This window comes from Protopterus annectens, chromosome 1.part2 (assembly GCF_019279795.1).
Source record: "Protopterus annectens isolate FY-2018-M chromosome 1.part2, PAN1.0, whole genome shotgun sequence".
Lineage (NCBI taxonomy): Eukaryota > Metazoa > Chordata > Ceratodontiformes > Protopteridae > Protopterus > Protopterus annectens.
In genome coordinates, this window is record NC_056727.1 from 590869166 (window position 1) to 590882324 (window position 13159).

The following is a 13159-nucleotide window of genomic DNA, read 5'->3' on the forward strand; positions in this document are numbered from 1 at the left end:
TCTGGAGGTGGATGAGAGGCCCTGTCTGGATGAGGTTGGGATCCCCTTATTAAAGAAATGAGATCCTCTGCCAGAGAAAGCATTTGAGAACTGGAGCTGGGCCTGTGAGAGGGGGGCTTAACAGGCACAGTCTTAGTAGCTTTAGCTGCTTTATCATATTGCAATTGGACCAGTGAAACTGTAGGTTACAGTCACGGTGTCCCACAGGGTTCTGTCGTAGGCCCATATTTGTTTAGTTGCATCTTTCAGATACATCTTTTTTTTATCTGAGATGTTCTATAGTCTGAATATAGATAACTTGAAAATGGGTAAACTGATTACACATGTTGCAGATATGGCATGTGTGCGAAATAATTTGAATAAATTGGCCATTTGAGCACAGGAGAAGAATATTCTGATAAATGCATCAAGAATTAAGCACATGAGGCTTGGAGGCATAGACTGAAAGATGAATATTTAACACAGCACACACTGACTGAAAGTGCAAGTTCATTTAAGGGCCTAGGTATATGGGTAGATCCAGCTTTGAGATGCTTGAATCATATCAACCAATTGGTTAATGACTGTTATAGAACAATAGGCTGTATTAAAAAGATTTATAAGATTAGGAAATTAGAAATCATGAAATCATTGTTTGTTAGTTCCATTAGACCCAAACCTGAGTATGGAATAAGAATATGGAAACCTAAAAAGAAAACAAGCATGAGTAAATTGGAAAGACTACAGCAGAAATATCAAGGGCATCCATGGATGTGAAAATTTAAGTTATTGTGAAAGACTAAAATATCTTAACTTGTACTGTGCCTTGTGAATAGATATTTAAGAGGAGACCTTATTCAGGTACATAGGGCATTTAGAGACAACTACCACTGTAAATACTTGGGGTTATCAAAATGTAGTACAGAATCATCAGACAATCTATGTAGAAGATTATATAGCAATAAGAAATGTACTAATTGTTTCTCTGAGACAGTAGCTAATATGGGATAGACTACCAAATTATATTTACAACAAGCACTAGTTTAGATATTTTATGAACAATTTGGACACTTATTACGAGAATAAATGTTTTGGCATAATGGCAGGCAGTAGAGCATTACTGCCCATGTCTGAAGCATTTATATGTATGTATGTAACATCTCTCATGTGTTTTTGTATCACAAGTATTACTATGTTTGTAATCTGCTAAATATATATGCGTAAATGGGCGTGCCTTCGTGGAAGGTTGAACGTCGAGCTGGCACCTCGACATTCGTAAAAATCTACTGCCAATCATTAGCGGACCGGAGTTCCGCTGTGGCGACCCCTAACCGGGAAAAAGCCGAAAGACAACAACAACATACCTCTCAAGTGTACCTCATTTGGGGTCTTAAAAATTTCATGTTCCTTGAAGTTCTTCAAAGTTCCACATTGAATGTATGACAGAGTCTTTCAGTGTTAGGAATTTTTTTTAAGTGAAATCCATTGTAAATAGAAATGAATCATATCAATTCATTAAAAGATCTTCTTTATAAGTAAAACCAGCATATTTTAACCATCCTATGACCTTCCTAGTTGAAGTTGTTAGTAAGCCATTAGTATGTGCATTTTGCCCGCGGGCTAGTGTTCCTCATTTTGGTCATAGAAGGTTGAGAGCTATGTATACTATTATATTCTGGGGCAAATGTAAAAAAATGGTATGAATCACACACAAACTAGTACAGCACAAGTGTGTTTTAATTATTTGCTTGCTATTTATCAGAAATGTATCCTGTACCTAGCAAAATTTAAAGAAAAAGTACAGTTTTATAAGAACTTGCTATACAGCAGATGCCCTACTTTTCACTGTTTTAGTATTCTTTACTAAAGGAATATCCCCATCAAGAACAGCCGTGTGTCTGGCCAGCATGCCAAATCCTTAGGCCTTTCCGGGTGCTGTACATCAGATGAATGTCATACACCTAGGACATGAGGTACATAAGTAACACACGGATGCCTAATCCTCAGAACAGCATTGCCCCAGGAGAACCAAAGCAATCCAAGTGGAACAAAAGAAAAAGCATGTACATCCAGAAAGAGAAGAAACAAGGACTTCTCAGCTAGAGGGTTAGCAGCTTCCAAAACAGATCTAGCATCCAGAACCTTGAAAAAAAGTACCACTATGGTAGAATAAGCATGGGCAGAAAAAGAAAGCTGCTTACCATAAAAAGAAGAACAAAAACAAATGACCTTAAAAATTCAAGAGCAGATGATCTGATAGAAACAGGTAAACACAATTTCCCGGCTTGAAAAGAAAAACATCTTCTCCAATTTTCTAACATCTTTAGTTTTATCCAGATAATAGTGGAGCACTCTATGCAAATCTAAAATATGAAGAATCTTCTCACTAGAATTCTGTGGTAAAGGGAAAAAGAAGAAAGATGACTAGACTAATTTAAGAACAAGTCATTGACCACCTTGGGCATAAAAGGAGGACTGGCGAGATGAGAAACTCTGTCCCTGTGAAAAAAATCAAAACAGGAGGAACTGCCACGAGAACCTCGAGTTCAGAGACCATCTTGGCAGAAGTATGAGCCACCAACAAAACAGTCTTCCAAATAAAGAATTGCAACATAGGACGAATTTTCAGCTTCAAAAGAAGGCTGGTTCAAGTTTTCCAGAGCAAAATTAAGGTCCCAAACAGGGGGGGGGGGTAGGGGGGCTGGGCTTTCTTGGAGTCTTGGAGGCCTAATATGAAGGATGCCTTTTAGAAACTGTTTAACTTCAAATCTAGAGGAAAATGGTGGACTTAGGGGAAGACTCTCAGAAATGGCAGACAAATGAACTTTAACAGTAAAATATACTAGACCAGAATTGAGCAACTCACACAGACAAAAAAAAAAAAAAGAACTGTATGAATATCCACTGAAAGAGAGTCTTTTTTATGTATATGACAACAATGAGAAAATATTTTCCTTTTAGAAGCACAGAATTTTCTGGCCTCCTGTAAAATCCGACGCACGTTCTCAGAAAACTGGTGTCAAAAAGGGATCAAACTCCCATCAGGTAAAGTGTCAAATGTAAGGTGAGGCGATTAGGATGAATGAGGGAGCCCTTGTCCTGTGTGAGGGCTAAATTGCGATAACTCACCCCTGACAAGAGGAAACAGAAGGGCAACCAATGTTATCTGACCTAACGGGGAGTCACCAACAAGATATTCAATCTGTCCCACACAGATTTTGTGTAAGACCTGTGGCAACAGAGGAAATGGTGAATAAGCATAAAGAAACATCTTTTTCCAAGAAACAGACATGGTGTCCACTTTCTAAGCCAGAGGACTTGGCACCCTTGAATAGAACTTGACAAGTTGCCTGTTCAGAGGAAAGGTAACCAGATCTGCTTGAGGAGTACTCCACCAGTGGATAATGTCCAGGAAAACCTCTATGTGAAGCATCCATTCCTGAGGATCTACCCTGGACCTACTCAGATTGTTTGCCACAAGATTATGCTCTGAGGGAATACAAACAGCCTGAAACAGATGAAGGCGGACAGCAAATTCCCAAACAAGAAAAAGTAAAGCTAGCCTGCAAAGAAGGTATGACTTTGTGCCCTCTTGTTTGTTCATGTACCATACGACAGTGGTGACACCCATATAATACCTGGAGAGGACCCAGAACTCAGATGGAATGCAAGGCCACAACAACCAAAAGCAGAGCCCAGATCTGAAGCATCTGTATACAGCTCCCAAGGGGGCTTGAAAAGGTAGACCTGGATTCAGAGATATCTGATGAATCCACCATAGAAATTCATGTTTGAGACCAAGCAAAACAAAAATGGGAAATTCCAGAGGGTGACTACATTGAAGCCAGACTGTATTTATATACCACTTAAGCTTCCTTGTATGGACTCCACAAAGCCCGCAGAAACTCTCTTGCAGGCACCACTAGGAGAGAAAGAAGAGACTGGAAGAAAGTTGTCAAGAAAGTGAAAATGGGAGAAGAAAGAAAATCTATCATAGGCAAGATATGAATCCTGCATCCAAGGAAACTTAATCCTGTTAAGGAGTCGCATGATAAAGTTGCGATTCTTAAGAAGCTGCTGGGAAAGAGCATGAATGTGAAGGTCACCCAGATAGGGAAAAATCTGGATACCATGGAGTCTGCAGTGAGCTATGACCAGAACCTGACACTTAGTAAAAACTCTCAGAGCTGTAGAAAGACCAAAAGGCAAGGCAATGAACTGATAAGGTGAAGAAAAAGTAACAAAAAAGAGCCCTAAAAATCTCCTGAAGAGAGGGTGAATAAGGATGTGAATATAAGCATCCTTCAGGTCCAGCGAGATCAGATAAGCCTGAGAAGAAGCAAGGGGAACAGGGACTGAAGAGGGAACATTTTGAAAGACAGAACCCTCAGAAAAATATTGAGAAAGGAGAGATCCAGAATCCACCTCCATAAGCCCTCCCTCCTGAGAACCAAAAACATCCTGAAATAAAATTCTGTGCCTCTCTGAAGGGAGGAGCAGGCTGAATAGTTCCCAGAGTCAAAAGGTCATGAAGAAAAGGAAGAAAATGAGGAAGTTGACAAAGTGGAGGGAAAGAATCCCTGAAATGGATGCAAGGGATTTCCAAACCATGAAGTAACTTTTTTGTATTATGGAAAGAACCCCGGAATCTGTGGTGATTTGGTGCTGGAGTGGGTAGGACAGTGTTAAGCATTAGCAAAGAAGAATCTGGTCGAGGGCCTGGGAAGGATGAACATTAAATCAAAGAAGATTTGTCAGGAAATAATGGCTTTTGACCCCTAGAATCCTAAGAGGGTTTGTTCGAAACATCCTTTTGGAAGATTTCTTATAACTTAAGGGAGGCTTCTCTTGTCGACGTACAAAGGAAGACTTAGATGGACAATTTGAAATGTAAGAATAGGGGGAAAGAAAAATTTGAAGTCCTGCATAACCTTCCCTTTATCCTATAAGGTTTTAAAAAGAAACCAATTCTGGGAGTCCAAGTTAGAATCCAGTAACTTGGCTTATACATCAACAGGAAGAGATTGTAACCTAAGCCAGCACAGCTGTGTAAAAGAAAACCTGAAGCAGCGTCTCTACAAGATACACCAGCAACATCATAACTACACTTGATAGAATGGTGAGCCACCTGAGAATCCAAACTCAGTAAATAAATAGCAGAAGTCTTGGCTTTAGAATCGGACATGTCAGTCAAAACACCACCAAGTTTACAATGAAGTGCCACCAGCACATACCTGTCATATGGGTCTGGTAGTTTATGGCTCTGAAAGCCAAGTTGACAGAGGTATAAACTTTCCCATATCTATCGATAGCCTTGCTGTACTTGCCAAAATGCAGAAGTTTAGAAGACTGCAATTTAGAAGGTTTATCAGCAGAAGGAGAAATGAATGCAGGATCAGAGGAGAGACTCATATGAAACATTTCAGCCTCAGGCACTTTGTAAATCCTATCAGCTTTCTTAGAAGCAGGAGGACACCATTCAAGAGCCTGGTACTCTGCAGTAAACATGCCCAGAAGGGCTTGCAACACAGGATGAACTGCAGAAGGCCTGGGAGAATCCATTTGTAAAAGGGCAAAACTTTTTTTGGATCTCAGAAATGTGAGAGCTCTCCAACTGAGACTGCTCCATTACTTTCACAAGGGTGTCACCAAATGAAAGCTATTTAATAGGGGGATCTGGAGAAAGAAAATTCTCATCTTCAGACCCAAGAGCAAGAGGATAATGGATCTGATAAGAATTCATTAGGGATTCTTCTCCAGAATTTAATCCCATGTCTTCATCAGAAGATTCAGATTCCCTAAGCCTTTTAGAGAGAGTGAACGCAGAAGGAACAGATAAATTAAAAAAGCCCCCCCCCCCCCCCCGAGTAAAATCCTGCCACTCTTTACAGGGATCCTTGGCCACAGGACATACATGTCTGGACTTCTGCTTTTGTTCAGTGGAACCTCAGCTCAAACAAGCTTAGGTGGCTCAGAGCCATTCCTGACTTCGATGATGGAACCAGAAACCTCTTCCTTAACAAGTATCTGGGGAGTCCCCAAGGCCCTTCAGAAATCAGCTGCAGCTCCCCCTTGGGGGTTGTTACTACGGTTAAGGTGTTTACCTTACAGCCACAAAGTACAGGGTTTGATTCTTACCTTTGAAAGGGAAATTGGCTAGGCTTAACATAGTACTTACCTACGGCCTATGAACCTATGACACCAAACAGGCTATGAATGTGGTCTTCACAAAGGCAGAAAAGGCACTTGTCATGTATATCTTAATAGGGAATTTGCCTCCCACACTCACATTTCCCTTCTGGATGATATGTAAAATAATAAACCAAAAAAAAAAAAGGAAAAATCCCCTTATCTACAAGAGGCTCAGTAGCAGATACAAATGACTGACTACTTAACAGACCAAATTCAAAAAGTAGCTTTTATTTATTTATTTTGCCTCTGTTACATTTACATGTTTATTTACTATATTTTCATAGTAAAAAAGAGATGCTTTTGTTTGTCCAGATGCCAAAAGACAGGGAGATGTGTTACCTCTCTAGACATGATGGCACCTTCTTCTAATCTAACACACAGAATTATGATCAGTTAGATAATCATAACCCGCTTAATATGCATTTGAGACATGGATGCCAAGAAATTCACCTTAAGAGTGAATCCATGTCACAAACATGTAATTTAAGGTTATGATCAGTGAACCGATCATAATTTTTTGTAATACATGGAGCTTTATCTCCTCTAGTAAGGACAGCAGGAAGAAACAAATCTTTTATTTCTGCTGCTGTTAACTGCTGGTCAGTACAGGCAGATTTTACTGCTAACCACTAGACCTGACCTTAACAACATAAGCAGAGGTTGTTTAACATTTAAGGTTAGGTCGCAGTGGAATAGAACAGCTATCAGAACTTTAAGGCCCAACTGGGATACAAAAAATATGAAGGTGTTTTGACACACTGACTGTGGCGTTAGGTGGGGAAAGTAAGTTTATGCCCAATTTCCTTAGCAGTGATGATGTCAGGGGTACTAGAACTAGCAAACTATTTATTTTTACTGCACAACTGTATGATACAGCAGTTTAAAAAGTAGCAGTTCGTAATGTAGTTGCTGATGCCTGCCTGTGGAATGATCCTACCTGTGAGCCTTAGCTATTTTTTTTCAGTGAAAGTCTCCTTGGAGCACGCTAGACAATGAAGTTAAAACGGAGTTGTTTTTTTTAATTCATGCATTGTCTATTTTTATTGCATTTTTGTTATTTTCCTTGTGCGTCAACCTATGCATGTTACTCTGTATTTACACAGTCTTCTACATTACTTAAGTAAAATTAATTTATTTGCATTTAAGTTCTTGTGGCTAGGAATTAGTTATTACATGTGTATTTATACACGGTTGCTTAACTGAAAAAAGGCCACCAGTATTTACACTGTGGGGTAGCAAACTGTTGGGTAAACACCCTCAAGACTGCTTTGGCAGACTACTAGTAATAAAATATTACTTGGATCTCTGAAAGAACAGAGAGATAACTAGATGACTATGACTTTCTTCAGAGTGGCGGCAGGACTTTCAAGACCACAAAAAAGCTGTGAGGAACTGAAAAATTCAGTCAGCCTTCCCTGAAAATTGTGTATAAATGTGCATAAGCTAAAATAATGTTTTGCCCTCAAACATTAGTTCATTAACTTTTTCAAAGAAGCCAACCACTTTAAGTACGCGGGATCTGCCCTTGACAAATTCAAACCGTGTTTAAGTTGAGTCTGCAGGTCACATACATCCTTGTACTTGAATTCCATAATGATCCTTTCCATAGCTTTTTAGATGAGACTGGTCAGACTTATGGGTCTATAGGCTACCGAAGTCCACTGAAACACTGTCTTTGTACAAGAGTGACTGCTGCTGCCCTCCATTCAACTGGCATGAAACCTCTTTTAACGCCAATATTGAATAGCCTCTTCACCTACAAATCAAGAAATTGTTCACTTGCAAGGCTTTAGTCATCGGGGTTAATACCCATCACTGCTAGTACCCAGGCGAAGGTGCTGGCAGCTAAGGAAAGCTCAAACAGTCGCATTTTGTTGAGGAAGTTAATACCTAGCCACAGAAAATCTGAAGAATTTTCTGAGTGAACCTCAGATACTGATACAAGAACTAAAGACACTGATATTTAAAAACAGGCACCATCCAGATACCTAGAGTGTAATCATCTGAAACCTAATGCACCTGATCTGCAAGTTAAATGCCAAGATATTCAGTATGGGATGGAAGTCAACTGATCCATTCAGGGCCAGGAAAGAAAAAAGAGAAGAGAAAGTTCCGACCCTGCTCCAAAGCAAGGACAACCTCAACAATTCCTATGACATGTAGAATCTACTGAAAAGAAAATATCCACCAGTGAAACTCTTTCTGTAAGAAGGGGACCAAAGCTCTCCAACATGTGGCCACAATGATGTTGTGTAGAACCCATTAATCCCTTGTGTTGATTCTCTAAGCTGAGATAAACTTGATCAACTACACCCACCCCCTACAAACACAAAAAAGGAAGGCAAAAACTGGAGTCTAGACTGTAGCAGACAGGCTTGCCATCATGGGCAACTCTGCTGGCAATGAAGAGGACAATAACAAATGATGCTTATGAGTCTCCTGTGGATACAGAAGAGGAAGAAGTGAAAGCAGGAGAAAGTACAGTTGTGTACACTTACCATAAATGTAGACGTTAGAGTGTATTCACTGTTGCAGTCATTACATTTGGGTAATGTGCTGGCAGGTTGCCCTCAGTCGGCCTGATTAACAAAGTCTTGGGTCCTGCGTCGGTTGCCGTCCCTTCTTCCGTGACACGTCAGGGGTATAAAACATGCAGCTGACGCCATTACATTAGTTTTTCTTGCCTCAGATATCAGGTGCCCCCCAAATGGGGAGCAAATAAAATTAAAAACACAAAAAATATACCTCCAACCAAAAGCAAATACACCAAAAGGGCTTTTAAGCATAGTGAAAGAAAGTAGAGGTATAGCCAGAGAAAAATATGGGGGCTGGAGGGAGGGTAACCAGGACTGTAACAGTGAATACACTCGAACATCTACATTTATGGTAAGTGTACAAAACTGTACTATGTTCTTCGTGTTTCACTGTTGCAGTCATTACATTTGGGTAGATTCCCAAAGCTGTGGCTGGGTGGAGGGAATTATACAGCATTAGGACCAGCTATAAGGTCCTGGAGGACAGCAGTGGCAAAGCCAGCTCTGGATTTAGAGAAAAGTGGTAAATGGTAATGTTTGGTGAAAGTATAAACTGAGCTCCAGGTAGCAGCTTCTAGTATGTCCCTGGTAGGAACACCTCTGAGAAAGGCTGTTGAAGTAGATGCAGCCCTGGTAAAATGGGATCTGATCCCCTGGGAGATAGTTTTTCCATGGTGCATACAGCAGAAACGAATACAATGGCTTATCCATTTGGAAATGGTTTACTTTGAAATAGTCTTTCCCTCTGCCCCTACTGCAAATGCCACCAGCAGTTCAGATTTTCTTTGAGATTTAGTCCTGTTTAAGCAAAATCTAAGTTGTTTGTATACATCCAATGAATGCAGAATCCGCTCCCCCTTGTTCTGTGGATTTGGAAAGAAAGTTGGCAAATGAATGGTCTGATTAAGAGCCACACTGGATACCACCTTAGGCATGAAGGATGGATTGGTCCTGAGAGATACCCTGTCCGCATGGAAAATGATGAAAGGCTCCACTGCCATAAGCGCCTGTAAATTGGAAATCCTTCTAGATGAAGTGACTGCTAAAAGGAAAGCTGTTTTCCAGGAGAGATATTTTAAGTCTGCAGTAGCAGCTGGCTCGAAAGGAGGGAGAGTGAGCTTCTCCAATACAAAATTGAGGTCCCAGGTAGGGGTTGGAGCTCTCCTGGGTGGTCTTAAGTTTTTGGCCCCTCTGAGATACTGCTTTAGCAGAGGATGAGAAAAGAGGGGAGGTTCTGTGTTATAATGAGCTGAAATGGCTGAGGCATGGATTTTTATGGAAGAAAAGGACAGGCCCTTGTGAAGCATCTCAGTTAAGTATTGCAAAATCTGAGGAATGTTGGGCACTGCTGTGCTTATCCCTTGAGATTGATTCCAGGCACAGAATCTCTTCCATTTGTCAGCATAAGATTTTCTAGTACTAGGTTTTCTCGCCTCCAAAATGACATCCATCACAGGTTTGCTGAGATGCTAAGGGTGAATTTAGATGATTAGCCACGCTGCAAGATTCAAAGTTTGTAGCTAAGTGTGCAGAATTTGGTTGTTCTGCTGAGACAGTAAGTAAGGTGTCTGAGGCAGGTGCCACAGTGGAAGGTGTGACACACTGTGCAGGAGTGGGTACCAGTGTTGGCGAGGCCAGTTTGGAGCAATCAAAATCATTTTTGGTTTGTCCTGTTTGACTTTTAGTTGAACTTTGGAGAGCAGAGGCAGAGGGGGAAAGGCATACACTGATAGGTTTTTCCAGATGAAGGACAGAGCATCCACCTTCCAGGCTTTTTTGTGATGAGTTCTTGTGCAAAATTTGTCCAACTGATAGTTCTGGGGTGAGGCAAAAAGATCTATGTCTGGACTCCCCCATTTGTGTGTCAACATGTTGAAAATCCGTGGATTCAGTTTCCATTTGTGTGGGTCCATGAGATTTCTGCTTAGTTCATCTGCCACAGTGTTCAGCTTTCCCGGCAGGAATTGAGCTTGTAGTTGTACTTGATAGGTCAAGGACGTGTTCCACAAAGCCATGGCTAGTCTGCAAAGAGGGTAGGAGTGTGTACCCCCCTGCTTGTTTATGTATCACATAACCGTGGTGCTGTCTGTCTTTATCATTAATTGTCCTGGATGAAGGTAGTCCTTGAAGGCTGTCAGTGTATTTTGTACAGCTAGCATTTCTTTTTGGTTGATATGAAGGTGCATTTGATTTGGGCTCCATTTGCTCTGAATGCACTTCCCTGCCAGATGAGCCCCCCAGACATAGTCTGATGCGTCTGTAGTTAGGGTTTGGGCGGCAGGGGGTGGTGCGAATGGCAGTCCCTTGTTTTGGTGGCAGGCCTCTGCCCACCATAGGAACTCTAGTTGCAGACAAGGTATGATAGGAATCATTGTTTCCAGGCTGTAACAATGCTTACTCCATAGACTTTTTAAATACCACTGAAGTTTCCTCATATGCAGTCTTGTATATGGAATTAGAAGAATGCAGGAGGCCATGAACCCAAAGGCTTGTAGTATTTGCCTTGCAGAAAGCAGTGTTTTTGTGGCCACCTGTTTGAAGTAAGTCACCAAATGAGTTTGCTTCTCTGGCGTAAGGAAAGCCATCTGGGCAGTTGTATTCAAGCTTGCACCTAGGAATGTAATTTTTTGAGAGGGTACCAGTTGTGATTTCTTTTCATTTATAGTGTACCCTAGACAAGTTAGAACCCTTTTTACAAATGCCAGATGTTTTAGAAGAATGTCCTTGTTTTCTGGCTGAATTAGACAAGTCGTCCAAGTATGGATATATTTGAATATTTCTTTGCCTGCAAAAAGCAATTACTGGAGCCAGGCACTTTGTAAAGACCCTGGGCACAGTAGATAAGCCAAAGGGCAGTGCAGAGAACTGGTAATGCAAGAAGCCTGCTTTGAAGCGGAGGTATCTTCTGCAAGATTCCCTGATTGGGATATGCAGGTAAGCCTATTTTAAATCTAGAGTTGCCAACCAGGCATCTTTACCTAGCATAGGAAGCAACTGGTGAAGAGTCAGCATCTTGAATTTTGGGATGTCCAGAAAGGTGTTTAGAGTAGATAGGTCCAGAATTGGACACCAAAATTTGTCTTTTCTGGGTACCAGGAAAAGTCTTGAATATAAACCTTGTCGCTTTTCCTCTTATGGTACTAGTTGAATAGCCCCCCATGCTCATGAGGGAAAGTACTTGTTTCTGGGCCTCTGTCCACTGATTTGGGGGCAGGTCTGGCCATCCGTTTGGAATTGGCAACGTGTGGAAATGACTGTACCGCTGGATACTATATTTAAAACCCATTTGTCCTGGGTTATAAATTGCCAGTTTTTTGCATGAAGAGCCAGTTTTCCCCCTAAAGGGGCGGCTAAAAGGTAAGTGCTTGGTAAATGTAAAGGGAAGTAATTGAGACTGCTTACCATAGGGAGGTGTCTTGTTGTTTCCAGATTTGGAAGAGGAGGCACCCCATTGCTTTGTTCTGAAAGTCCCTTGGGACTGAAACCTGGTGCCTTTGGAATGTCTGGATGTCTGGGTTTGACTTGAGTGTCTCTCGAAGGAACTGGAAAGGACCAGTTCTTAGTAGGCCAATGTCTACTAAATCTTGGAGGTTGTACTTGTAAGAAATCTTTCACAGTTTGCATAGATTTAGCTTTATCTTCCATCTTTTTTAGAACTTCTTCAGCCTTATTACCAAAGAGATGGTCCTGTTGTAAAGGAGCATCTAACAATTTTGCTTTAACATGATCAGGCAGATTTTCCACTTTGAGCCAAGCCTGCCTTCTTAGCACAGACCCAGTTACAGCAGCCCTGCAAGAGGCGTCCAAAGAATCAAAACCACATTGCAAAGTATGTTTTCCAACTTGTTCAGCTGAATGCAATAAATCTTGTAAATCTTTATTTTCCACACAATCAGAAATCAGCATCATTTTCTGTTTAAGCAGTCCCATGATATGCTGCTGATACTTTAGCATATGAAATTGACAGTTTAAAGCCCTGATTGCCAGGGTTGCAGAAGTGTAAACCTTCTTACCCCATCTATCCAGCGCCCTGGAATCTCTATCCGAAGGGGTAGGATTTTTAGCAGTAGAAGCCTTAATTCCCTTGGGACCCTGAGAAATGGTTTCAGGATCTGCAACAGGATTTTTGAAAAGGAATTTGTGGGCATCAAGAACCCTGTAGTATCTTGTCTGGCTTACAAGGAGCCAGAGGCAGAGAATCAGGAGCCATACCAGATTCTGAAAAAACAGCATCAACAATGTCTAGAAAGTACAGTTTTGTACCTACCATAAATGTAGATGTTCGAGTGTAGACACTGCTGCAGTCATTACACTTGGGTTATCCTGCAGTCAGGCGGTTCCCCAGCCGGCCTGAGTTCCAAAATCTTGGCCCGGCGTCAGTTGCTGTCGCCTCCTCCCTGACGTCAGTGCGGCAGGGGTATACAAGATGCAGCCGACATTTTCTTCAGTTTTTC

The 13159-nt window shown here is 41.3% G+C and overlaps 1 protein-coding gene across 1 annotated transcript in view; it reads right to left on the reverse strand.

Annotated features, from left to right (window-relative positions):
- TAF1A (TATA-box binding protein associated factor, RNA polymerase I subunit A) overlaps positions 1 to 13159 on the reverse strand; it is a 650793-nt gene that overhangs the window by 395002 nt on the left and 242632 nt on the right. The window lies entirely within an intron of this gene.